General features: G+C 39.7%; 2 pseudogenes; both read left to right on the forward strand.

Moving 5' to 3' along the window:
* Positions 1–1,560: 1,560 nt before the first annotated feature.
* Positions 1,561–2,760, forward strand: LOC120246601 (annotated as a pseudogene).
* Positions 2,761–21,094: 18,334 nt separating this feature from the next.
* On the forward strand, positions 21,095–22,411 carry LOC120246602 (annotated as a pseudogene).
* The last annotated feature ends 3,888 nt before the right edge of the window (positions 22,412–26,299 follow it).

Here is a 26,299-nt window from a genome sequence, read left to right on the forward strand (position 1 = left end):
AATGACTCTGAACAGAGCTCCGTTCACCAAGCCATCTTAAACTGCCCTCCCACTTGACAGTCACATCCCTCGTGTTGTCAGACCACACCTCTCACACAGGTAAATTCTCTATCACCATCAGCTTGTGTCAAAGCAGCCAGGATGGCTTTCCTACTGAGAATCCCCTGACATCCACACTATAGTTAGTTCTGCAGAGACATCTGCAGAACTTTACCTGAGGGACCTCTGAGAGTAGAGGGGCAATGGTGGAGCAAAATGAATTCGCACCTCAGGATTAGTCATTTTGTATGTGAGCGGCAGGATCAGCAAGCAGTTCTGGGAGGGTATGAATGACTACAAGAATGCCCAAAGCCAGGTGGCCACCCAGGCCTACAGTGTCAGCTTGTTGCTGGGAAGACGCTGCCCAGCCAGGAATTGAATGTCACAGTGGCCTCGCATGTAGGTGTCACTGTGCAACTTATTTTCATGAATGGAATGTGACCAGAAGTAATGTGTGCCCTTTTTGGGTCTGAGTGGATAAGAAGTAGATATGTCTTCCCCTTGCTTTGTTCCCCACCTTCCAATGACTAGGGAAAACTTTAAGGCCCTAGAAGAAGCAGAACCATGAGGGAGAAGGAACCTTGATCCCTGAATGACCGTGTTGTGTACAGCCTCCCTCCTGACAGGAACATCTGCACTGGACTTTTGTAAATATGACAAAAATGTATGTTGTGCTAAATCACTCAGGGCTTTATGTGGTGTTGGGCTAAGCTACTTCAGTCACTAATACTTAGGAACTGAATTCTGTAGGCCTGAGTGGAGTTCTCACCTTTGCCTTTGACACAAATGAGTTCTGGAAACCTAAAATCTAGCATAAGATTGCTTGGCCACATAGAAATGGCCTAGTGCCTCCATTAAAAAATCCCCATTTTCTGGGGCCTGGGTGGCTCATCAGTTGAGCATTCAACTTCAGCTCAGGTCATGATCTCACAATCTGTGGGCTTGAGCCCAACATTCGGCTCTCTGCTGATAGCAAGGAGCCTGCTTTGGATCCTCTCTCTTCTTCCCTCATAACACCTCCCTCTTCAAAAATAAACATTAAAAAAAATTTTTAAACAATCCCCATTTCCTCTGGCCAATATAATGTCCCTTCTCTCAAGCTTCTGTTAGAACCTTTTAACCCATTCTATGCTGCTTAATGCAGAGGGCAGAGGAGAATGTGGAGTTTTCACACAGGAATATTCTAAGAGGCACTTAAACCCTCCTGATTACCAGGGCCCCCTGGGTCTGACCATGTATGCTCCTGGGCAGCCTACATTAATAGCCTGGCTGTCCCTGAGGGAAACCTAGGTGGAGGTCATTTTATTAAAATCTTTTCCATTTTCACTTAATAAGCTGTTTGGGACTCCATCTTTTGGGCTTTGCTAATTGGAAGTGAAATAGACCACCAATGATTTTTTTTCACTTGGTATGGACAAAAATTGAGCCTAGAAGAAAGAATATCAAGGTGTTAAGGGGATATAATATTATTCTTATGAGTCAATTTTGATTTTGAAAAAAAAAATGTCCTTGCTAGGGAAGATGTTTAAGCATCTTAGACAGGTTTCCTGTGAACTTGTTTCTCCAAAACTCAATAGGGCAACAGAAGGTATTCTTTTTTTTAACCTTGAACTCTTTCAGATGGCTGCTCCAGCTTTTGAACCTGGCAGGCAGTCACATCTCTTGGTGAAGATGAATCAACTCTCAGAAAGATGTTGAAGAAATTCAACACTGAATCTCTCTGTGTTGTTGCTGGTGAAAAGGTTGGGCAAATACATGTACACCTACATTTATTAAATCATGACGGGAATATTATTGATGCTGCCAGCATTGCTACAATTGTAGCCTGTGTCACTTCTGAAGACCTGATGTCTCTGTCCAGGGAGATGAGGTAACCTTGTATACACCTGAAGAGCGTGATCCTGTACTGTTAAGCATCCACCATATGTCCATTTGTGTCAGTTTTGGTTTCTTTCAGCAAGGTACATATTTATTGCTGGATCCCAATGAATGGGAAGAATGTGTAATGGATGCCTTGCTGGTAATTGCCATGAACAAGCATCGAGAGATTTGTACTAACCAATCCAGTGGTGGGATAATGCTGCTGAAAGATCAAGTAGTGAGATGTAGTAAAATAGCTGGTGTGAAAGTATTGGAAAATACAAAGCTAATACAGAAGGCTTTGGAGAATGACCAAAAAGTTAGGAAAGAAGGTGGCAAGTTTGGCTTTGCAGAGTCTATGACAAAGCAAAGAATAACAGCATTTAAAATGGAAAAGGCCCCTATCGATATCTCTGATGTGGAAGAGAAAGCAGAAGAAATTATTGCTGAGGCTGAATCTGCTTCAGAAGTTGTTTCTAAACCTGTGCTTTGGACTCCTGGAAGTGCCCAAACTGGAGAGGGAACAGAAAACTCCTGGGGTGATCTTGAAGGCTCTGAGAAGGAAGAGGATGATGAAGGTGGCAGTGATGAAGCTATCATTCTTGATAGTATAAAAATGGACACTGGAGAAGTCTCCAATGTTGAAAGTCAAAATGTCCCTATAGTATTCTCAGACAGCGAAGAAGAAGAAATGATCATTTTAGAACCAGACAAGAATCCAAAGAAAATAAGAACACAAACCATCTGTGCAAAACGATAAAAAGCACCAAGTAAAAAGCCAGTGAAAAAGAGAAAAAAGAAGAGTTGCTAATTGAAGCTCAACATAGTTGTATATTTGTGTATGTAACTATTAAAAGGATATTTATTCAGTGCTAAAAAGGGGGAGGGGGTGAGATCAAGTGATCCTGGTTTCACCTCCAGCTCCTGCAAGGAGTCGAGAAGTGATAAATAGCCTTCCAGCTCCTTCCTGGCACAGGCCTCTCTCTGCAGTGAATCTCAGGACCCTGGACACTGGCCCATAAGGCCTGCTTGTGCCAGCACAGCTTACATGTGCCCAGGTGTAGAGGACACACTCTCATTGCAGCTGCCCATGACACTCGGGGCAGAGCAGCTGCCTGCCTTTTCCTTACTAATTTCTTCTCCATGCTGAGCTATATGGGGGAGAATAATTGCCTTCACTCTGAGCTCTGACATTCCCACATTCAAGCACCTGCTCTCCCACTGCTCTCCCAATAGGAAGACAATTTTTGCCACACTTGGTGTTTCCTTCACAGCAAACCTGCTGATTAAAGAGACTCACGTTAGAAAGGACAGTAGGGGGCCTGCGAATGTGGCCAAGGCCAAAGTGGCATTTTGGAAGTCTAGTCAGTATTTTTTCCCCAGTGAAATATGAACTGTGGTGGGAATTCCCCTGAGTAGCTGGACAGAAGGGAGAATTTTCTGGAGCTGCTCAGCCCCATCTCATTCTCCTAAAGGGTCCCAGCCCTGTCAGAAGAAACAAATCAGGAAAGCCTAAACCAAATGAAAAGGAAAACTAAGTCACTATCATTCAATGATACCATGTTGAATTTATCAGAAGCTTTTTCCAAGATTCTCAGAGTTATTTCACTGCTACTAGAGGGTGGGATCAATTGATTCCTTTTAGAATGTGTATTTTCATTCTAGATTATTAGGTGTGATACTGTAGCAGTTATTAGTCTCTTCAGGGTCAGGGGCCAGTATAGCAGCATCTCATGGGGAAGGGTAGGACAATCTTAGACTCTAAGACTCTCCTCTGTAGAAGTAAGCAGCTGCCTTAAGAAACCTCCTCTTATTGTCTCCTTTTATCACCCGCACAAAAGCCAATCACCAGGTCTTAATTAAGACTAGGAGGGTGTCTCAACTTCTTAATCATATAGGTATTAGACTTTATTGTAGAAACATTTTAAAGCAGGGGTTGACAGACTATGATCTGCAGGGTAAATATGGTCCCCTACCTGTATTTATAAATAAAGTTTTATTGGAACACAGCCACATCTATTTGTTTAGTATTCTCTATGGCTGCTTTCACGTAAGAGCTGAGTGTTGAGAAGAATTGAATAGTCATAACATTATGGCCTGGAAAGTCATATAATTTACTAATTTGTACCTTTACAGAAAAGTAAAATAAGAAAAATAATTGAAAAATAAATCTCTCATAATCCCACCACTCAAAAATGGCTGATGCTATATTCTTTCTTTCCTTTTATTCCTATGGAAGTAACTCTTTGGAAAAACAGGATGGAGTGTTATGAATTTGATATAGATATTGAAACTAATGATACTACACACACACACACACACACACACACACACACACACAAAAGGGTGTAAAAGGTTTATTATTTATATATTTGAGACTTCTCTGCAAGAGCAGTAAATATCTCCCAAAATGGTCTGAAAATCATTTGAGAGCAGAAAAGGAGGCCTGCTGGGGGTTTTACAATCCTTGGGGATGGGATCAGGGTGAGAATTCCCATCGGAGGCTAGGGGGTTACATGGCCTGAATCTTCCACCGATGTCAGCTTGCCCAGGTATGGGACAGAAGGGGAAGAGGTATAGGAAAGCAAAGGTAAAGGCTGTTTACAGTCAAACATCAAAAGATGGAGCCAGACTCATTATTACAAGGCTACATACCCTGTCACACTGGTCCTTCTAATCTACCTATACGTTTCCTCCTTCTGAAGAAGGAAACACTTTGGTTTCCAACAGAAAGAAAATACATGGGTTTATCCTAAGCTTCCATTTCTTCTGGAATGAATTCAAGGTTCCTCCCAATGCCATCACCAGAGGTGTTGCCTCCTCTCAGGAAGAAGGTGACAAGAATTAGAACATAGTCTCAGTTGCCTCCAAGAGGAATGAGGAAAGGAGGGAATTAAACTCAGACTCTCTTGAGGGGCTCTCTCATTTGCTCCTCATGGCTTCCACACTCCTCCATTTTATGGCTTGTTTCTTGAGAGCCTGGCCCCTGAGAAAGCGAGGCACTATCCCCTGTCAGGGCCAAGGGGCCATCTCTGCAGCAGCCAAGAGTGAACAGCTGAGCAGAATTTCACTCTAGGCCCTAAGGAAAATTTCTCTTTCCCTCTTAGATCCCTTCATTTCATTTTTCTTCATCATCAGAGTGGAAGTATCGACATATTCAAAATTAGGATTTGACCCGAAGGAAAGACCCAAGAAGTTAGTTAGCTGGCTGAGGTTTTAGTTTTGCCTCTGGCCTACGAGGAAAGAGCCCTGCAGATACCACAGGGGGCCAGGTCCCTGGCCTTTACTGGGGTCTACATTTAGAGCCTTGAGCTTTATAAGAAGAACTCCTTTGCCTGATGGTGTCTGCCTTGCTAGGTCTTCCTTGGGGTCCTCACCTAGGAGCACTTGAGGGCAATGCAGCGGTCCTGAGCTTCCTACTCAGTGATTCCTCTTTCAGTCACTCCCTACCTGAGGAACACCTACCTGAAGGTTGGAATGACTAACCATGAAAGCTCAGAGGATAAGAAAGAGAGAGAAGACTGAATGGGAAGGAAGGGATTATCTGCTATGTGCATAGCTGCTATGAAATTATTATTTCATAATAAAAAGGCTTTTTATTATGAAAATGTTCAAACATACACAAAAGCAGAATAGTGCAATGAACCACACATATTCATTATTAACCTAAGTAGTTAGCATTTAATAATACTTTACAATCGGTACAACAACCCTGAAATATGGGTAGTAATCTTAGCCATTTTTAAAGGTTGCAGGTTACTTGCCTAAGGCCACAGACAAGTACACAGCAGAGGAAACAGTGGTTCTCTCTGGCTCTAAATGCCACTCTTCCAAGGTCATGCCTCCAGGGAATGTTTTGTGAAAGAGAAAAAACCTGAGCCAGAAATGTCAAAGAAGCAGGAGGACATCTTCAGAAGGACTTAGAAGGTGAGTCCAGGCCCAGTGGCAGTGATGGAGAGACAGGCCTGGCATAGACACTGGCTACGAACCTCAGAAAGAACTTTCTGAGTCTTGCTGCTGTAATGTTTGAGAGACTCCCCTCACTGCCCCAGCCACCATGAAGACATCCAACCATCAGGTGGAACCAGGGATGGCATTTATTAGGCTGCACCTCCCTATTGCAGTACTGTTTACTAAGTGAGGTTAACCCTTCCTTTTAGATGGAAAGACACATTAATATGTGCCTTGTTAAAAAGTCCCAGAGTGGATGGCCTTTCTCAACTTCCTGAGTATATATGGAAGTGGTGTCTCATCACCAGCCTAATTTTATTTATTTATTTTCTTGCCGCCAGATTGAATACTGTTCAGCCATTTCAGAGAGGGGGCTGTGATTGCTGCTTCCTGCTTTGTTTATTATTAAGTGCTTCCAAATAAGGAACAAGTGTCTACAGGAAAGGGAAATGAGTCTTTGAATCTGCTAGAGGATGCTAGAGGACATCTTCAGCAATTTTAATAATAGCTTTGGAATAGATGCCTGCATGATCTTGAAATGATGACAACTAAAATCCTAAAGAGCTTTATTTTCTCAGGGAAGGAAAGGTAAAATTGGGGAGGATGAACATAAAATAAATAGAATAAGAAGCTGAAGAGCCCACTTTTGTGTTGGCTTTATTAATTTGTTAAGTAAATTAAATAATAAATAAGCACATATGTCTACTTTTAAATTCCAAGATATAGATAACTTACATATATTTTATATATAATGTATACAATTTTGAAAAAAGTTGGCCATATTTATGTTTACCCTAAATATGTTCAAATTTGAATTCATAAATGAAAAACATAAAACCAATCTTTTACTTTTTAAATTCTAGGATGATATTGTGTGGGATGTGGGGTGCTTCGGTGGCTCAGTTGGTTAAGCACCTGACTTCAACTTGGGTCACGATCACACAGTTTGTAGTTCGAGCCCCGCATCAGGTTCTGTGCTGACAGCTCAGAGCCTGGAGTCTGCTTCGGATTCTGTGTCTCCCTCTCTCTCTCTGCCCCTTCCCATTCACACTCTGTCTTTATCTCTCACAGTAAATAAACATTTAAAAATTAAAAGAAGAAATTGTGTGGGCTGTGACTCTTTGGCCACATTTAAAAGAGGGTGTCTCTGAGATCCAGTTTATTAAAGGCATCCAAAAAATACTATTAGTCATCTGCCAGCAGAATTTAAAAATTTTTAGTACATTTTGGTCAATTTCTATTTGGAAAGTCCACATACAAATCTAGTCACGTTTGGAAATGTACGTTTTGGAGAAAAGTATGAATACCATTTCCAGAAAGTGAGAATAGCCTCCATGTCCATATCCCAGGGAATGTTAGTTGTGCAGATGAAAACAAGTGTCCCTGTAGTGACAGGACTTGGGGCTTGAGATGGATGACACATACATGGAAGAGAAACACATAGTAGGAGAAGAAAAGGAGGATAATTTCAGCTCTAAAGTTTTTTCCTTTATGGTTTTGACAAAACAGAAACTTGTAAGCTGTCAGCCATGGTTTATTGCTCATCTTTTTACTCTACTTAGAGAGGAGGTATATGGAAAAAGGATAATGCTTTTTATAGCAAGATTTTGATGTTGCTTGGGTATTTAGGGATTGTGTACATCCTTCAAGAGGGCCTTTTCATATATTTCTCTAAGGACAGAAGGAGAAGGACGGCAGGTTGAATAAAATGCTATGAGCCAAAATGACCCACAGGAGGCAACTTAGCATCAAGCTTATAGGTTTTCTGGTGGGACCAAGAGATCTGAACAATCTATACCAGACACAGAGCCACATGGGACCAGCATAAATGAGTTTCACTGCCCCTGCTCCAAATTGCCAAAAAACTGCAGTTTGAAAGAGACTGAATCTTTTCTGCCCTGGCAGTTGGTAGGCGTAACTGGCAACACACAAACTCCCAAGCATATCCAGAATGTTTGAGGAGTGTAGTGGCTTAGTGGCTTGGCTTCAGCATCCTTGAAGAAATGATAACCCAAATGCTGTCTATTTACATGAGCTAGTCCTTAATTTTACTCCAGCATATTCCTGTTATTTCAGTGTCACTATGACCTCATTGTCACATCTTAGTATGATGCACCAAACAGACAAGGCTATATTGAAGTTGATATTTGAAGTTAGAATTCAGTAATTATTAGGAACTAACACTATGACTATCAAATGACTAATGGGATTCTGCCTTACTGTATCAATGGGTGTTTGTACTTTTCATTTCCTATGGAAATAAAGATCCTACACTTTTAGGCCTTCCATACTGAATTTTTAAACATGGGCCAAAGTGGAAAAATTATTAGATTTCTAATTAAATATTTATGAAGTGTTTAAATGTTTAAAAATATTGTTCTAATACAATAGAAGAATGAGCAAAAGACAAGCACAAGAAACACACATGCATAAACACACAAATACAAATGGCTACAATGCATATACAAATGCATCTAACCTTAGGGCGCCTAGTGGCTCAGTTGGTTAAGTGGCCAACTTCGGTTCAGGTCATGATCTCGAGATTTGTGAGTTCGAGCCCTGCATCTGACCTGACAACGCAGTCTGAAGCCTGCTTTAGATTCTGTGTCTCCCTCTCTTTCTGCCCTCCCCCACTCATTCTCTGTCTCTCAAAAATAAATAAATGTTTTTTAAAAAATTAAAAAAAAAAAACCTTAACAGAAATCAAAGAAATGTAAATCAAGGTCATGATAAGTACAGATTTTTCTCATCAGTTTGGCAAACATAAAAAAGAATAATACCAGGAGTTAGAGAAAGGGTGTAAAGAGAAACGGATGTTTCCTTCTCTGGTGTTAGAAATATGAATTGTATATTCCTAGAGGATGATTTTTTTTTCAAACATTTTTTATTTTTTTATTTCTAGGAGAGAGAGAGAGAGACAGCGTGAGCAGGAGAGGGCCAGAGAGAGGGAGGCACAGACTGAAACAGGCTCCAGGCTCTGAGCTGGCAGTCAGCACAGAGCCTGATGCGGGGCTCGAACCCACGAACGTGAGATCATGACCTAAGCAAAAGTCGGACGCTTAACCGACTAAGCCACCCAGGCGCCCCTCCTAGAGGATGATTTAAAAATACATATCAAAATGTAAATATACACACTTTTTAACTTAGTGAATTTGCTTTTAGGAATTAATTCTAAAAATAAAATCAGACAAGTATGTTAAGGTACTTGTTTACAAAGGCTCAACATACCACAGTCTATAATTCAAAGTAATAGAAACAAGTTAAATGTTTATTAATAGAGGGTTGCTTAAATATATGACATAAGCCAAACAATAGAATACTATGGGATCAATATAAGCTATAATATGGAAAAGACAGACTTGTGAAATAGCAGGCATATATTAATACATTGACTTTTTTGTGGAGGGAAGGATGTGTACCAAAAGGAGAATTGTCCTAAGTGTCTTTTGCAGGTAGAGGGAAGGATTCAATGGATGTTTTATTTCTCTTCTTTATAGCTTTCTAAATTGTATAGGTTTGTTTCCTTACTTGTTTATCTCTGTGTTCTATTTATTCACAAAATTAGCTGAGCATTACCCTGTTTGCCAGGTACTATATTAGATAATGAAGATAGAGCAGTGAACTGATACTACTGGACACAAATCCCTCCCTTCTTCATAACATATGCATTTTATTGCAGGGAAGACACAGAATGAAGAAAGTAAATATGAACACAATGCTATGTTAGATGATGTTAAGTGCTGAGGAGAAAAAGGCTTTGCTAACACAAAGGCAAGGATGGAGGCAGAGAGCTTATCTGTCTTCTTCTGTACTGGCCCTGGCCCCAACACAATTTATGGTCCAGAGTAACAGCCAATAATACTGTGGAGTGAGTTTCAGAAGAGAATTACAGTCAGAGTACTCTTTGGCCAGAGTACCATGATGAAAACACACTGTAAGACCTTCATCCCTGGGTTCTCCTTTCTTGGGTATATGCAGATGATTTGTCTTCCTTCAACCCACACATTTTTTTTTCTCCAGACTCAGGTAACATTCAACTTATCTTATCCACACCTTTCCTTATTTAATAACATTCTAGTCTGGTTTCTCTGAGAGTAATATATGTTCCTTGGACTAAACTTGATTCTTTCTCATCCAGTTATTTCCCAGTTATTTTGTAGATGGAATTATCTTATTACATAGTCAATCTTTTTCACTATATGCCGATGTGCCATAATGTCCCATAGTCTGCTTACTTTGGGGAAGTATCATTAAGTTTCTCCACATTATTGCCACAAATCAAACACATATGGCATTTGTAAATGTGTCTTGCTGGGTGCCTTCCCTTATGTCCTTCTTTAGCTTGTGTTTCTTTGAATTCTGCTATTGTTAATTCTCTATGATTTTTCTGTCCCAGGAGAAATTAGTCAGATTATAGAAAGGGACTACAGCAGGTAAGAAAGGCAGAAGAAATAATAACTAATGAGCATCCCATTAAATACATACACACACACACACATACACACACACACACACACAAACACACACACATGGTTTCATCTGTTAGTTCTCATGTGCACAGAGATAAGTGTCAAGGGCAATTTGGGTCTTTAAGCATGACAATGAAATTTAGGATGTAGAGAGCGAAAAAATAAACATTTGGTAATTATCTTCCATCTGTCTTCACAAATGAAGTGGGTGAGATCTTAAGGAAGGATTCAACTGCTAAGAGTAGCAGATGAAGGATTAGCATATAATAGATTAATATCAAAAATGGTCATGATAAGCTTAAAGTATTAGTAACGATCACAACCTAATGCCTTTTTAAAGTAGATAGACATGAATTCAGTTTTTGAAATTGCATAATGATGACCATTTAAGGATATCCTCATAGGAAATTTATTGTTTAATATTTGAGGCTTCTGCCAAAAGAAAAACAATAAACAAGTACTTTATCAGATCTCATAGCCATGCAATTAAATAGTCTATCAGTGGTTCTGGCTTGCAATAATCACAAGTCCCTCTAATAAACTTGAGAAGGAATATCATATTTCCCCCAAATTCCCTATAGATTCATTTTCAAGTGTGTAGCTTCTGAGTTTGAGTTTCATTTATTCTGAGAAACGGCCTTCTTATCCGTAAAATGGATGCATTAAAATTTGCCACCAAACCAGCTCTCAGAAATGATTTGTGAGATAGAGCATATTCTCACTAAATATCCTGAGTGTCCCCTATATAAAAAATATTTTAAAAGCACACATGATGAGCTTTTGACAGGCATAAGCTACAATGATGAAGACACTAAATCTTTCCTTTGGTCTCAAAATATGATCCAGATATTTTGCATACGTTATTTTACTTAATTATCACCACTCTGTGGAAAAAGTTACCATTATCAGAATTTTATAAATACAATTGAGACTCAGAGTCATCAAGTATCTTGTTCAAGGCCATGCAGACAGAAAATGACAAGAGTCAGAGTTCAAATCCTGACTTCATCGATGCTACCTTATGCTTTTTGCCTAAGAGAACAAATCTTCCTCCACTCAAAATGATATTCCTTTGGGCTGTGTCATCTCCCTATATTCTTGTCCTCAAATTATAAGTCAGCCACCTCTATCAGTAGGATATTTGAGGCTTCCAATTAGCTTGTTAGGTTATAAACACAATCCCAAGCCTATCTCAGCACACTGACGTACCCATTTTACCAGGCAGTTTTCTACTGTCTATGTCTGAGTAACTTGTCTATCCTATTATAGTAGAAGAGGTACAAAGACAAGCACCAACACTGAACTTCAGTATGCACTGATCCTCAGAGAAGCATGCCAGTAAGATGGAATGAATGGAGCAAAGTCCTCAATTGAGAGATTAGTTCTGACTTGGATGCGATATTGAATACATCTTGTTCTGTGTTTTGAGGTTTCAAGGGACAGACATTCACTAAAACCGGCTCCAAACAAACAAGGAGATGTGCATTTTCAGAAGTTCTATGAGAAAATCTGAGGAAAGCTGAAAAACTGTGGCTGCAAAAGGACAAGAGCAAGGGCTGCTTTTTCTCCACTTTTGTTTTTCTTTTCCTTGTAGCACCTCCTGCCTGGTAGTTGCATTCTCTTCTCTTTCTGAGGGTAAAGTTGCTTCATCTTACACATGGCCAGTAATGACTGCATCACCATATCTCTATAAAACCTTTTGTCTTGAGTACATAGCCTACTGGCAACTTCTATATTTCAGATAAAGAGTCTGATTTCCCCAGCTCATCTTTTCAAACCAGAATACATAATTCTAGGTCACTGACTAGTTTATGGGTGGGTCACCTCTGGATTAGAGGTCCACCCCTAGTCCAGTTGGCTGCAGGGAGAGAGGGTACAAGTCTCTTTGTCTACTATACTCTCTGTCTAAAAATAGAGGTACAGATGGGCAGACATCATGAATTCTGTCTAATGCACATATGTTCAAGTTCAAGTCTCCCTCATTATGAGAAGGTGTCCTTCCCATCTCTTGTCCAAAGCAACGGAGACAGACCAGATTCATTGTCAGTGAGGATGTTTATGAAGGGAATATGGTCACTTTATAAAATCAACAGTAAGGTCATAGAACCTAAATATTAAAATTACTAATTAGAGAGTTAGGGAGGAAACAACTGATACATGACATTAATTTTCAATTTTGTTCTAGTAAAAAAAAAATGTCATGCCATATCTGTAAAGTACCACTCAACTGAGCATTTGGAAGATAATCAGGAGTTTTTAGGTTGGTTCAGGCTGAGACTTGAGAAATGGATCAAACTTCCATAGTCTGAATTTAGTCAGGAAAATTGCCTGCAGAAACTAGCTGCAATCCTACGATTTGGGGTTATTTTATCAACTAAATATGATGAACAACATGTTTATCTGTTAATATCTTGGGACTTGTTTAAAGAATCAGAATTGCCTCCTAACACTTCAACCATTAATACTTTATCAATATGCAGTGAAGTGAAGGGGACTTACATTATTATAACCCAAAATGTGCATGTCTCACATCCTTTTCAATATTCACTTTGCAATTCCATTACTGATTGTCTCTGACAGCCAGTGTAGTACAACTTTATGGGCAGTCTTTTCATTTTATGAAGCTCTCCATCTGAAATACTGGAGAGTTGGGATTAGCGATTTCATGGACACAAGTTCTATCATTCATAAATCTTTTATCTTAAAATTGAAAGCATTATCTTTAAATGTCTTCTACAAATCTTTCATGGGAATAGAAGGTCATTTATGAACTATACGCAAGGTGACTAGAAGAAGTATGCTTTATGAAGTTTTTGGACCATTAATCTAGATTTTGATATTTTCATTCAAAAAAATTGTACCTTTGAATGTTTTGAGAGTGTGATGGGAAAATCAGCTTCAATGAATTTTTTTTTTTGTGGCCATTGATGTAGGTCACCAAAGTGATTGAAGTCTCCCAGCAGACTTTTAAATATTTGAAGCTGAAAATATTTGAGAGTCTACCAGATGAGTAGTCCTTTAATTTTTATTTATATTCTATTTTTGGTGTGGTGTGATTATAGCCTCACCAAGACGGGTGATCAGTAATGAATGTGTCCTGTTGGCAGATCCCTCCAGGGCTCTGATTCAATCTTTTGAGTTATGGGATGAGGACAAAATGAACTATTTTTCAAGCTTGTAAATATGTGACAAATGACAGTGCAAGAACTATTGATTCCAATCACAGTGATACAATGTTTCATAGTCAAGACTGACTCTGGCTTTACAAATTACTTGCAAGTTGAACAGTAAACCCATGCACAACATGCTTCAACCTGGATCAATCTTCAAGAATATTTGTGTCAGTATTCCCCTCCAATTTGAATAAATTCCCAAAGTGAAATGAACTTTTCTTTTTTTACATTAAAAGGTGCTGTTGGATTTTCCCTATCTTCAAAAGGAAGAGAGAACCAGAAGGAACCCGTGTAAAATCCTCAATGACTCTATACACAGGTATCTGCTTGTATGTTTATCAAACAGTCATAATCAAATGTAATTGTGAAATGCCACTCGAGATTACAAATCTCACAACAGCTAAAAACTTACAAGTACTGCCTAGTTCAGCACTCAAATCTCATTAAAACATATCTGGAGACAAATCAAATATATAAAACTGATTCAATAGGTTAGAATTTGACACCTCAGTAGCCATTATGTTCCTGTTTGGGACAGTAGGATCTGATTATTTTTGAAAAAGCCTCTAAACATGACAGGTATTTATATATGAAGACAGACCCTTTTAAAATCCTCCTCACTTGGATCATGAACACTCCTGTGTGTGAAGAAAACTTTTCCTAAAGGATTACTACACAAACCCAGTAAAATATACTTTTAGGGGGCCAGAATTTTGCAGCAATTGTGAGAAGGCTGAATCTGTACTGCCCCCACCCCCACCTCTACCCCTACCCCCTCATGGAGCACCATTTTAAACTTGCCCTCAGGTTGTCACGGTATATTTTATGCAGGACTGACCTTAGCAGAGACTCTGCATGCTGATGTATTATTGACCTTCTTCCCCACTGCTTACTCAAACAGGCCATCTGGGTACCAGGACAGTACAGGGAATATGTCCAACTTTCCAGACCAAGATAAAAATAAATAAAATGTGGGGGCGGGAGGTGGGATAGAAGGAAGGCTCTTAGCTTGTACTATAGATTTGTTTATTCAGACATAATTGGCGTGGATCTGGCCAAGGCACAATTTCATTCTTTGTGTAATCCGCTGGCCTCCTGGCCCCTTCCCCCATTGTTCATCTCCATTAAAGTGTGATGAGCTATAGGCAAGAAAGGACAGAGAGGCTGCAAGGCCACCACCAGCGTCTCATTACAGTACACACTTCTGGGGAGGCTGGAATTAACCAAGGCGTGAGGATGGACACTTAGCAAAGGCAGACCTGACCTCAGCCCAGTCCACCATGGTGAGGTCCTCTTCTTTCTCCCGTCCCTCTACTGTGCTGGGAGTGAGTGCTGTGGATCACTGCTAGAGGTTTATCTGACCAACAGCCCTCAGCTCTCCCCCAGTTGAATCACAAAGAACTCAACCTTGCCAAGATAGGCCAGGCACATTTACAGCTTCCCCAGTGAATTTTTCCTAGGCTGGAATCCATTTTTAGCGGCTTCACTTGGTTGATCAATGGCTTCCTTTCAATGGTGATATTGACTTAGGAAACTAGCTCAGAATGTCAGATTCAGTTCATACTGCATTGCTCTCCAGGACCCAAAGACAGTTTTGAGTTCTCCACCACAAAGAACACTACCAATGATAAGGGAGTTCTGTTTAACCTCTTTTCTTCATCATCAAAAAGCTCTTTCTCTCCTTTCTGGTGTTAAGTGCTATTTGTTTATAATTTAGTTAAGGAGCATAAAGGTTTTAAAAATAAATAAATTTTACATATTTTATTAAATATTTTAGTGAGAAAAAAACCATAGTAATCTTCAGGACATCAACCTTAACAATATCTTTCTGGATCTGTCTCCTTAAGCAAGGGAAACAAAAGCAAAAATAAACCATCAAGTCTGCATCAAAATAAAAGGAAAGTGAAGGTGGGGCACCTGGGTGGCTCAGTTGGTTAAGCGTCCAACTTTGGCTCAGGTCATGATCTCATGGTTCCTGGGTTGGAGCCCTGAGTAGGTCTCTGTGCTGACAGCCAGCTCAGAGCCTGGAGCCTGTCTTCGGATTCTGTGTCTCCCTCTCTATCTGACACTCCCCTGCTAATGCTGTCTCTCTCTCTCTCAGAAATAAATAAAACATTAAAAAATAATTTTTAAAAAAAGGAAAGTGAAGGAAATCATCAGCATAACAAAAACCTGAGGTCAACAATAAAGAGGCAACCTACTGAAGGGGAGAGGATATTTGTAAATATAAAGAGCTCATACAACTCATCACCACAAAAACAAATAATCTGATGAAAAATAGGCAGAGGACCTGAATAGACACTTTTCCAAAGAAGACATAGCCAACAGATGCATGAAAACATTTTCAACATCACTCATAATCAGGGAAATGCAAATCAAAATCACAATGATATATTAACTCACACAATTTAGAATAGCTAGTATCAAAAAGACAAAGAAATGACAAATGTTGGTGAGGATGTGGAGAAAAGGGGACTCTTGTACACTGTTAGTGGGAATGTAAACTGGTACGGCTACTTGGAAAATATTATGGAGGGTATTCAAAAAATTAAAAATAGAAGTATCATATAAGCCAGTAATTCTGGCTGGGCATTTATCTGAAGAAAACAAAAACACTAATTCAGAAAGATATATGTGCTCCTATGTTTACTGCAACATTATTTGCTATAGCCAAGATATGGAAGCAACCTAAGTGTCCATTGATAGATGAATGGATAAAGATGTGGTATAAATTACAATGGGAGAGTACTCAACCATAAAAAAGAATGAGATCTTTCCATTCACATCAACATGGATGAACCCAAAGGGTATTATGAAGTAAACCAGACACAGAAAGACAATACTCATATGATTTTTATGTATATGTGGAAGCTAAAAAACAAAACAAGGAACAAAAAAGCAACAACAAAAGAGAGAAACACACTCATAAATATAGAGAAAAAACTGGTGGTTACCAAAGGTGAGGAAGGTGGAGGGATGTGTAAAATGGGTGGAAGAGATTAAGAGGTACAAACTTCTAGTTATAAAATAAACAAGTCACAGGTAGAGAAAAGTACAGCATAGAAAATGTAGTCAATAGTATTGTAATATATTTAATGATCATTAGCATTTCATAATGTAATTTCATAAATTAAACTAATTTAATATATGTCAACTATACTTCAATCAAAATTTAAAAATTAAAGAAAGTAGTTTTTTGGACTAAATATTTAGCACAGTTTTGTGTGGCACAGAAATGCAGATGTTACCTAAGAACAAGTCCCCTCCTCCTCAAAGCCTTCTCACCCAACTGCTCCCATCTAGATCCTCTCCTCCCCTTTGTTCTTCCACTTTGTAGAGATTGTTATAATATTCTCCATAATATAATATGTTGTTCATCCATGTCTACCCTTTCCAGAATCTGAAAGGCTAGGGCCACATTGTAATCATCTGTACCAACTCAGTCCTGTACCCAGCACACAGGATAAATTCAATAAATATTTGCCAAATGAATGACTAATTACAGCTAGTTTCCACAGATTTTCCTCAATTTATAATGGGGTTACATTCCAATAAGACCATTGTCAGTTGAAAATATCATAAGTCAAAAATGCACTTAATATACCTAAACTACCAAACATCATAGCTTAGCCTCATCTATCTTAAACGTGCTAAGAACACTTATGTCAGCCTACAACTGGGCAACAGCATCTTACATAGAGCCTTTTTTATAATAAAGTGTTAAATATCTTATGTAATTTATTGGATGCTGAAAGTGAAAAACAGAATGGTTATATGGGTACAGAATGGTTAGAAGTGTGTTGATGGGTTATGTTTGCAATTGCATGGTTGCTCAGGGGCTGTGGCTCACTGCCACTGCTCAACATCATGAGAGAGTAACATTACTGCATATAGGTTGCCCAAGAAAAGATCAAAATTCAAAATTTGAAGTATGGTTTCTACTGAATGTGTATCACTTCTCTACTGTCGTAAAGTCAAAAAATTATAAACTGAACCATCATAAATTGGAAACTATATTTAGAGTTTACCAATGCATCTGGCAATTCAGTTAATCATCACAATTTGAAGAGGTAGGTATTTCTCTCATACCCATTGTAAAGACTGGGAGAAAGAGGTTAAATAGTATTTAAAAATCTATTGATTCGGTGTGCACTCAGCTTGATTACAGAGCTTAATTTCTAGCTACAGACCACATGATAATAGATGAATGTTCATCCCTCCCATTGTATACAAATGAGAAATTTATAGTCCCATTTTGGGGTTAAATAAAAACATTTTTACACAATCACTGGGTATATCGGGTTGTAACAGTGATTTAGAGTCTTTGGGGAGACCTAACACAAATTATAAAATGTATTGAGGCTCTATTTGTTATATTTGTTCAAACTTTTTTGTAGTAGCAAAATTCAAAATGTATAAGCAAAGATTTTGGATATGCACTAATTTTGTCTTTAGAAAAGTAGATTAATCTGTGGTATCCAAATATGTGGATCCAAACCACAGAGATAGTAATATTGTTGTTTTACCATCCAGGCTTTGCAATAGACAAAACTCTTCCCTGCAGTTTCTCTTATTGACCATGTGACTGAACAGCCAATACAACTTCTCTGACCTTCACTTTCCTCCTCTGTAAAGTGGAAATATTAACAGTGCCTTCCTCAGAGGGTTGCTGCAAGGAGTAAATGAGATAACACTTACGAAAAACTTAGCACATTAACTGGCACATGTTTAGGAGCTTGACCAAAGATGGGTATCTACATGACATCAAAATATCTAAATATCGTTAAATACTAAATACCTATTCAAAGTAAATAAAAATTAGCAAGGGTAATATAGAGAACACACAAAAAATAAAAGAGAAAAAAATATGTTCAATAGCACTAAACTGCACATTTAAAACTAGCTAGAATGGTAACTTTTATGTTAGGTATATTTTGCCACAATAATAAAAAAATCTCTCCATTATCCCCAGTGTATGTCATAATGAGAAAACAAAAAGGAAAATAAAATAAACCTTCTATCACTGTAGAAATTTCTAAACTATCTAGAACAACATATACTATTTATTTTTATTAATGTTAAAATTTAATACAGTGAAAAATTTTAATTAGAATATTTTTGTGTGTCAAATAATGATAAGATCTAACCAAATTTTTGTTGATGTTTCTAGGACTTTTTCATACCTTCTTTATATTCTCAAGAATTAATTATGCCCCCCCCAATTTTTTATATATTGTAATATTTAGGAAGTTAATTTTTTTCAAAGCACATTGTAAAATTACATTTCTTTGCAACCCCTCTAAACTGATATTTCCCACATTCTGTAACAAAACACAAATCTGAATCTGAGGGGTGTCTTGCTGAGGGTGTGTTGATGCGTAAGAAAGGTGGCCTTCTTGGGCTCAGGACAAGAATAAGAACAGAGCTGCAGAGTAAGAGTGTGGTATTGGAGGAGCTGGCTGGTTCCAGCCTATGGCTATGGAGTCCCCACTTTATGTGTCCTGCCTGCTTCCCCTCTAACACAGTGCGTTGTCTCACAAAGAGTAGCATTTGCCATCCTGGTATTTCTGAGACCTGTCCTTAAGACTGACATCAGGCCATGTAGCAGATGTTAGAAAGTTCTCTTGAACCTCAGTTCCTCAGAGATTAAGGCCAAGAGGTTGAACATGGATAGTTATGGTAAGAAGGATGGAGGGGAGCCTCTAGGCATGTTGTCTAAGACAGACAGAAAGTATAAGACAGAAAATATAGACTCATGATGCCTGCATGACAAGCACTGAGCAATGTCAGTGGCCCTCCTTGGCAGGACAGCCTATCAGACCAATGGCCCCTCAGCTTACCTTCTGCCTTCTCTTTCCTTTGCTTTTCAAACATGATGTAGACCTGAACAATAGTGGTTGCTCCACTTCCAATGGGCATTATCTTCAGGAGGTTTGTGATCAGCATGGTGTGAGAGAGTGATGTTGCCACCCATGGTGGTCAGTCTCAAGGATTTTTGACTCAAGACCATTGAGTGCTTAATAAGAGAGAAAGAGAATGTGTGTGGACAGAGATTGGGGTAGAGGTTGGTCATTACCACCTAGATATGTGGTAATCTCCATACCTAGCTGGTGAGCAGAACTTCCTGGGGAACCCTAAACATCCAAAGCCAATAAATCAAATTCTCAAGAGATATTGACCAGAAACTTGTGATTTAAAAAATAACAAAATGGCACTGAGGAGGGCACTTGTTGGGATGAGCACTGTGTGTTGTATGGAAGCAAATTTGACCATAAATTATGTTAAAAATTAAATGAATAAAAATAACAAAATCAAAAAACAAGTTCTGATGATGAGCCAGTTTAACAACAACTGGAATGGACTCTACATCCAATTCAACAGAATCATCAGAATAAGAGTAAATGTGCTTAAAGGAAAGATACGATTCCTGATGGCACTTCCTAAACATATCCATTTATTTATCAGGATTATGGGACACATTTTTATTAAGCACCTATGTGCCAGCAATGGCAGTAATGGAAATAAACACAGCCTTTACTCAGACTAATTATCAAGTACAAAAGACTACAAAAGAAACCACATAGTCTAGGGCTCTTGAATTTGTTCTTCTGTGTGAGGACATGGAGACAGCATACCTATCCTTTTCTTGAAAAAAGTTAAACCAACTGCTTAGCAAAATCAAATGGCTCATATCAATTATATGACAAATATTAAGTCATACATTTGCTAGGTAATATGGGACATTCAAACATGAAATTAAAATACTATATCCTCTAAATATGATTTAATAGCAATACCACAATTTGTTAAACACCTATGCTGTGCCAGGCATAGTTAGATATCTTCACATTTAATCTCCAAAACAATGTGGGGTCTGACTGCCTCCAAAGCTCTTTACAGTCTTGTCATTCCACCTTCACAACCATGTGAGTTCAGTCTTACATATCCCTTACATATCCCTACCACCACTCAGGTGCCTTGAAATCTTACCTACTACCTATATACCTAATTTTTCTGAACCAGTTTTCTCACCTAGAAAACTGGGAAATATACAATTTACTTTGCAGAGTTGTTGCAAAGTGAAGTGAAATATACTGTTTCTAAGGTATCAAAACAGTTGCTTGACACATAGCAGGTGTCCAGTCACTGCTAATTCTTCCAGGTCCCTAACTATTCTCTCCAGTCAGCTGGCACCCATTCTGTGAGATTCATTCATACTAAATGGGAATTGGAACTGAAATTCTGAGAGTTTCCCAAAGGTTATATAAATCCACATGGGTGTCACATTTATGTAAAGGAGACATGCCACAGGTGTGGGGTTCTGGCATCACACAGCATGTGAAAAATACCAAGTAAGTAGCCATAAGCATTAGGTGTTGGGAAGTTTGGGGAGGCACTAAGACACTGTGGACTTGGTAGCATCAAAAGTGCAGAGTAGTAGTGAGATTTGAGAAAAAGGGGTTTTAGGCACATTTTAAAAAGGGAGAAAGAAGGCAGGTTCTCTTACATCAACCACCTAAGAGTTGTGCTGTGCTGTAAAAAGCAACAACCTCTCCTTTTCCTCTCTGCCATCTTCTAGGCAGCTGCAAAGTAGCAACCATACATGAATGCATCTCCATCCATGTTGGCCAGGCTGGTGCCCAAATTGGCAATGTCTGCTGAGAGCTCTATTGCCTGGAACATGGCATCCAGCCTGATGGTCAGATGCTAAGTGACAAAACCATTGCAGGAGGAGATGACCCTTTCAACACCTTTTTTGATGAGAAGAAGTCCTGGAAAGCATGTACCCAGGCCAGTGTCTGTTGATCTGGAACCCACAGTCATTAATAAGTCTTCACTGGCACCAACCACTAGCTCTTTCATCCTGAACAACTCATCATAGGCAAGGAAGATGCTGCCAATAACTATGCCTAAGGGCACTTCACTATTGGCAAGGAGATCATTGACCTTGTTTTGGACCAAATTTAGAAACTAGTTGACCAGCACACAGGTCTTCAGGGCTACTTGGTTTTTCCAGAGCTTGGGAGAGGAACTGGTTCTAGGTTCACCTCTCTGCTGAGGGAACATCTCTCTGTCGATTATGACAAGAAGTCCAAGCTGGAGTTCTCCATTTACTGCCCCCACCCCAGGATTCCATAGCTGTTAAGCCCTACAACTCCATCCTCAGTACCCACACCACCCTGGAACACTCTGTTCCTTCCTGGTAGACAATGAGGCCATCTATGACATCTCAATATTGAAACCTCCATATTGAACTCTCAACCTACACTAATCTGAATAGATTGATAGGTTGAATTGTGTCCTCCATCACTTCTTCCCTCAGAGTTAATGGAGCCCTAACTGTTGATCTGCCAGAATTCCAGAACAAGCTGGTGTCCTGCCCTGCATCTACTTCCTTCTATCCATGTAAGCCCATCATTTCTGCTGAGAAAGCCTACCATGAACAGCTTTCAGATGTAGAGATCACCAATGCATACTCTGAGCCAGTCAATCAAATGGTGAAATGTGACCCTCGCCATGGTAAATGGCTTGCTACCTGTTGTTCCATAGCAAGGTAGTTCCCAAAGATGTCACACTGCCATTGCCACCACCAACGGCAAGTGTGCCATCCACTTTGTGGACTGGTGCCCCATTGGCTTCAAAGGTGGCATTAATTACCAGCCTTCCACTGTGGTACCTGGTGGGGACCTGGCCAAAGTACAGTGAGCTGTGTGCATAATGAGTAAAACTACATCCATTGCAGAGGCCTGGGCTTACTTGGACCCTAAGTTTGACCTGATTTATACCAAGCATGCCTTTGTTCACAGGTATGTGGGTGAGGGCATGGAGGAAGGAGAGTCTTCTAAGGCCCAGGAGGAAATGGCTGCTCTTGAGAAGGATTATGAAGAGGTTGGTGTGGATTCTGTTGAAGGAGAGTGAAGAAGAAGGAGAATACTAAAGTTAAAAATGTCACAAAGGTACTGCTTTTCTAGGGAAGCTTATCCTGTTTTAAACACTGAAAAGTTGTGTTCAATCAGTTAATTTGTATGTAGCAGTACATATTCTCATACCTAATTACTGACCTATGCTTTAAAACATGACACTTTGTTACAGACTCAAGCTCTCCATTTCTCTTATGGGTTTGAATAAACTATTCCCTGTCTTAAAAAAACCAAAAATATATAAAAAATAAAAAGGGAGAAAGTATACTCTAGATAAAGAAAGCATGGGGCGCCCGGGTGGCTTAGTCGGTTAAGCGTCCGACTTTCGCTTGGGTCATGATCTCGCGGTTCATGGGTTTGAGCCCCGCGTCGGGCTCTGTGCTGACTGCCAGCTCAGAGCCTGGAGTCTGTTTCAGTCTGTGACTCCCTCTCTCTCTGGCCCTCCCCTGCTCACGCTGTCTCTCTCTCTCCTAGAAATAAATAAACATTAAAAAAAAAAAAGAAAAGAAGAAAGCATGCGTTTCAAGATAGAGATGGAGGTGAAAAAGCCCAGGTTTGCTCAGGGGTCAATGAGATGCCAGGATGTGGGGGTATAGGATTTGTACAGAGGTTTCAGACAAGCATAGGACTTAAAAGTTCATGTGGGTCAGATTATCAGTGATCTAGAATGCTGGTACAAGGAGACGGGTGATAAGGAGCCATGGTTTCTTGAGCAGTCAAATAACAGGGTAAAAGCTATATCCTGGGGAATATTTGTCTGGAAGTTATATACCTAATGGATTTGGTTGGAGCAAAGTAGAAGTCACCTGCAGGTAGTGGATGTATCCATATTTAAAGGATCCTCAGCTGAAAACCTTCAACCCTGACTTTATGATTTACTTTAAGTCATCAATTTGGGGTCTGCCTCCATCTATTCCTTATCCGTCATCCAAGCTAAGTATGGCCAAGTCCTCTGTCCTTCAGACTTAAAGTTTTATGATCATCTTCTACTCTCTTCTGTCCCATAGTACCCATATCCGTCTAACTGCCATTCACATTGACAACCTCACTCATTCATTTCATTTTAATAGTGTGCTTGGCATCATACCACAAACATCTGTCATCTGCATGCTGGCATCTCCATCCATGATGCCAATCCCTTCTTCTAGACTTGTGTCATTTATCATCTGGTTGACCTGTGCCTCTTCTACTTGGGTATCTATTTATCAAATATTACTAGCATTCCAGCTAATGAGCAAAGCACACAGAAATAGACATTAGTACCAGACAGAGCCTTTAAATCATCTAGTCCAACACTTAACATTTATTAAAAAGGAAACTGAGGCTCTGAAAGGTAAAGTCACTCTAGACAGTAGATGAACTTTTTAAACTCAGGTCTGCTGATCTCTGTGGCTGTTCGTAACACTGTGTTATATTGTCGCCGTAAGTGATTATGGTGTATGACAATTCCACTAGCTGATAAAGCACAAAACCAAGACAAGACCTGCAGAGCTAGAAATAGTCTGAACTTGATGCATAAGAAAATAAGAAAGTAGGGGCGCCTGGGTGGCTTAGTCGGTTAAGCGTCCGACTTTCGCTTAGGTCATGATCTCGCGGTTCGTCGGTTTGAGCCCTGCGTTGGGCTCTGTGCTGACTGCCAGCTCAGAGCCTGGAGCCTATTTCAGAGTCTGTGACTCCCTCTCTCTCTGACCCTCCCCTGCTCATGCTGTCTCTCTCTCTCTCTCCTAGAAATAAATAAAAATATTTAAAAAAAAAGAAAATAAGAAAGTAAAATCCTCATTTACATTTACAAGAAGGTAAAAACTCATCAACCTCCTTCCATTAGAGCCAAAGGCCGCAATCCAAAGAATCTCCCAAAAAGACTAATAACTCAGGGAGTAGGAAACTACCACCCATGAGCCAAACCAGCCAGCTGTCTGCTTTTATAAACCGGGTCACAGTGGGTGTAACTTAGATCACAGCCATACCCATTCATTTACATATTGTCTGCTGCTTTTGAGCAACAACAGAGTATAATAGTTGTGACAGAGACTGTATGACCTACAAAACATAAAATATTTACTTCTTTTTTCTTTTATACGTTTTCTAAACCTTGGATTAGATCATTTTAGTTTTATGCAAAGCAAAAATGTTTTCCACATCCTGGGTGAGGGTTTTTTGGGAAAGCTATCCAAGGTGGAGTGGCTGGCCTAGAGTTTACTACCACAACTAACTGCAGTTCTTAACTCCTACCTTTTTGATTCCTAAGTTTTGAGCTCCTTTGATAGCAATTCAACCTACATCTTTTCTACCTGCTCAGGCAGAAGCCTACAGATATTTATAATTTCACCCACTACTACCCGCTCCTGACCTAGTGGTCTCCCAACAGGCCTCCCTGCCTTCAGTCTAAACCTCCAAGCTGCATTCCCCACAGCAACCAGTGCTCCTCACTGTGAGCTAACTACAGGGCACATGCCCATCCAGGCCATCCTTCCCATGTAAATTGTTCCAGTGACCCCCACTGCCTAGGTCTGCTTCACCCCAGCTGCACATCAGAGTCTTGGGATGCTTTTTAAAACTATAAATGTCCCAGTCTCACCTCAAAAGTAGTAAATCTGAAAAGTACATATTCTTCATAAGCTCTTAAGAGAAGGCTTCCTTGTCTGTCCTATCTGAAGGAGAATGCCCCCATTGGTCTCTGTCCTACTCAATCCTATTACCTTGCTTTATTTTTTTTAATAGCATTTATCAGGGTCTGACAGATTAGAGCTGCTTGCTTCTTTATTGTCTGTCTTTTCATCAAATAACATGAGCTTCCTGAATGTAGAATGTGTCCCAAGTACAAATAGTGTTTGACCTACAGTAAGGATCCAAAGATATCCGTGAAATCTTTTTGGGTGATCTTTCTCTGTCTGTCCTTGGCTTACCTGTCCTCACATCCAGGTTCCTCTAAATCACCCACTCCGAGTGGTCCAAGTGCACAACGCTGCCTCAGTACTGCCATGCGCTAAGTGCTTTTACCTATTGCCTCCTCTGCCGGAATGTTCTTATTCCTCCACATTTGCCTGCTAAGCTCATGACTGCTCATCCACAAGCCACTGCAAAGTTGCCTCTCTGTTCCCTGACTCAGGTAAGCAGAAGTGCGCCTACACCTTTCAGCTCCATTACAGACCTTCCCATTATTAGGATTATTTAACACATAAAGACCTCCTGCCACTGAACTGGAGACTCCCTAAGGGCATTCATTTTTCATTCCCAGAGCCTAATACTTCACTCAGCAATACCAAACCTTGAATGTTTTTTGAATAAACTAATAGATGGTTGGAAAAAGAAGGAAAGGAAGCAAGGGAGAAAAGGGAGGAGAAAAGGAGAGGAAAAAGGGAAGAGGGAGGAGAAGAGAGAGAAGAGTACATGAAAAATCACCTTTTGTTCACGCTTCAGCCTTTATTGCTAAACCAGCCGGTGCTGTATTGTAAAGTTGAGTGGTCAGTCCCAGAGACATGATCTATTCAGTGATTTCTTTTGAAGACTCTACTGTTTGCTACTGCAACGTTTTCATGAAGATGCTGCCACAAGAAAGAAGGGATGGGCCTTCCCAACCAGACTTCAGTGGATCTTTTTAAAGCCAATTATTTGGGCACCTCCCAGTCACAGACTTGGTAGTATGGTGGAGGAGAACAGCAGAGAAACAGCTAGTGGGGACTGAACAGCCTCAAAATTACCTGGTTTCAATGTTTTTATATATCCCCTGCTCTTTTCCAATACATTTTCAAGGCCATCTGTGGCACTGAATGTTTTAAATGAAAGGTTTTATGACACCCTTAAAGTATACTTATGTGAGAGGCTACCAATAGGAATATTTCCTAAGATGGAAGCAATCAAAATTGTTTTCCTCCATAATGAAACA

Source organism: Hyaena hyaena, unplaced genomic scaffold (assembly GCF_003009895.1).
Source record: "Hyaena hyaena isolate Hyena2069 unplaced genomic scaffold, ASM300989v1 scaffold_479, whole genome shotgun sequence".
NCBI lineage: Eukaryota > Metazoa > Chordata > Mammalia > Carnivora > Hyaenidae > Hyaena > Hyaena hyaena.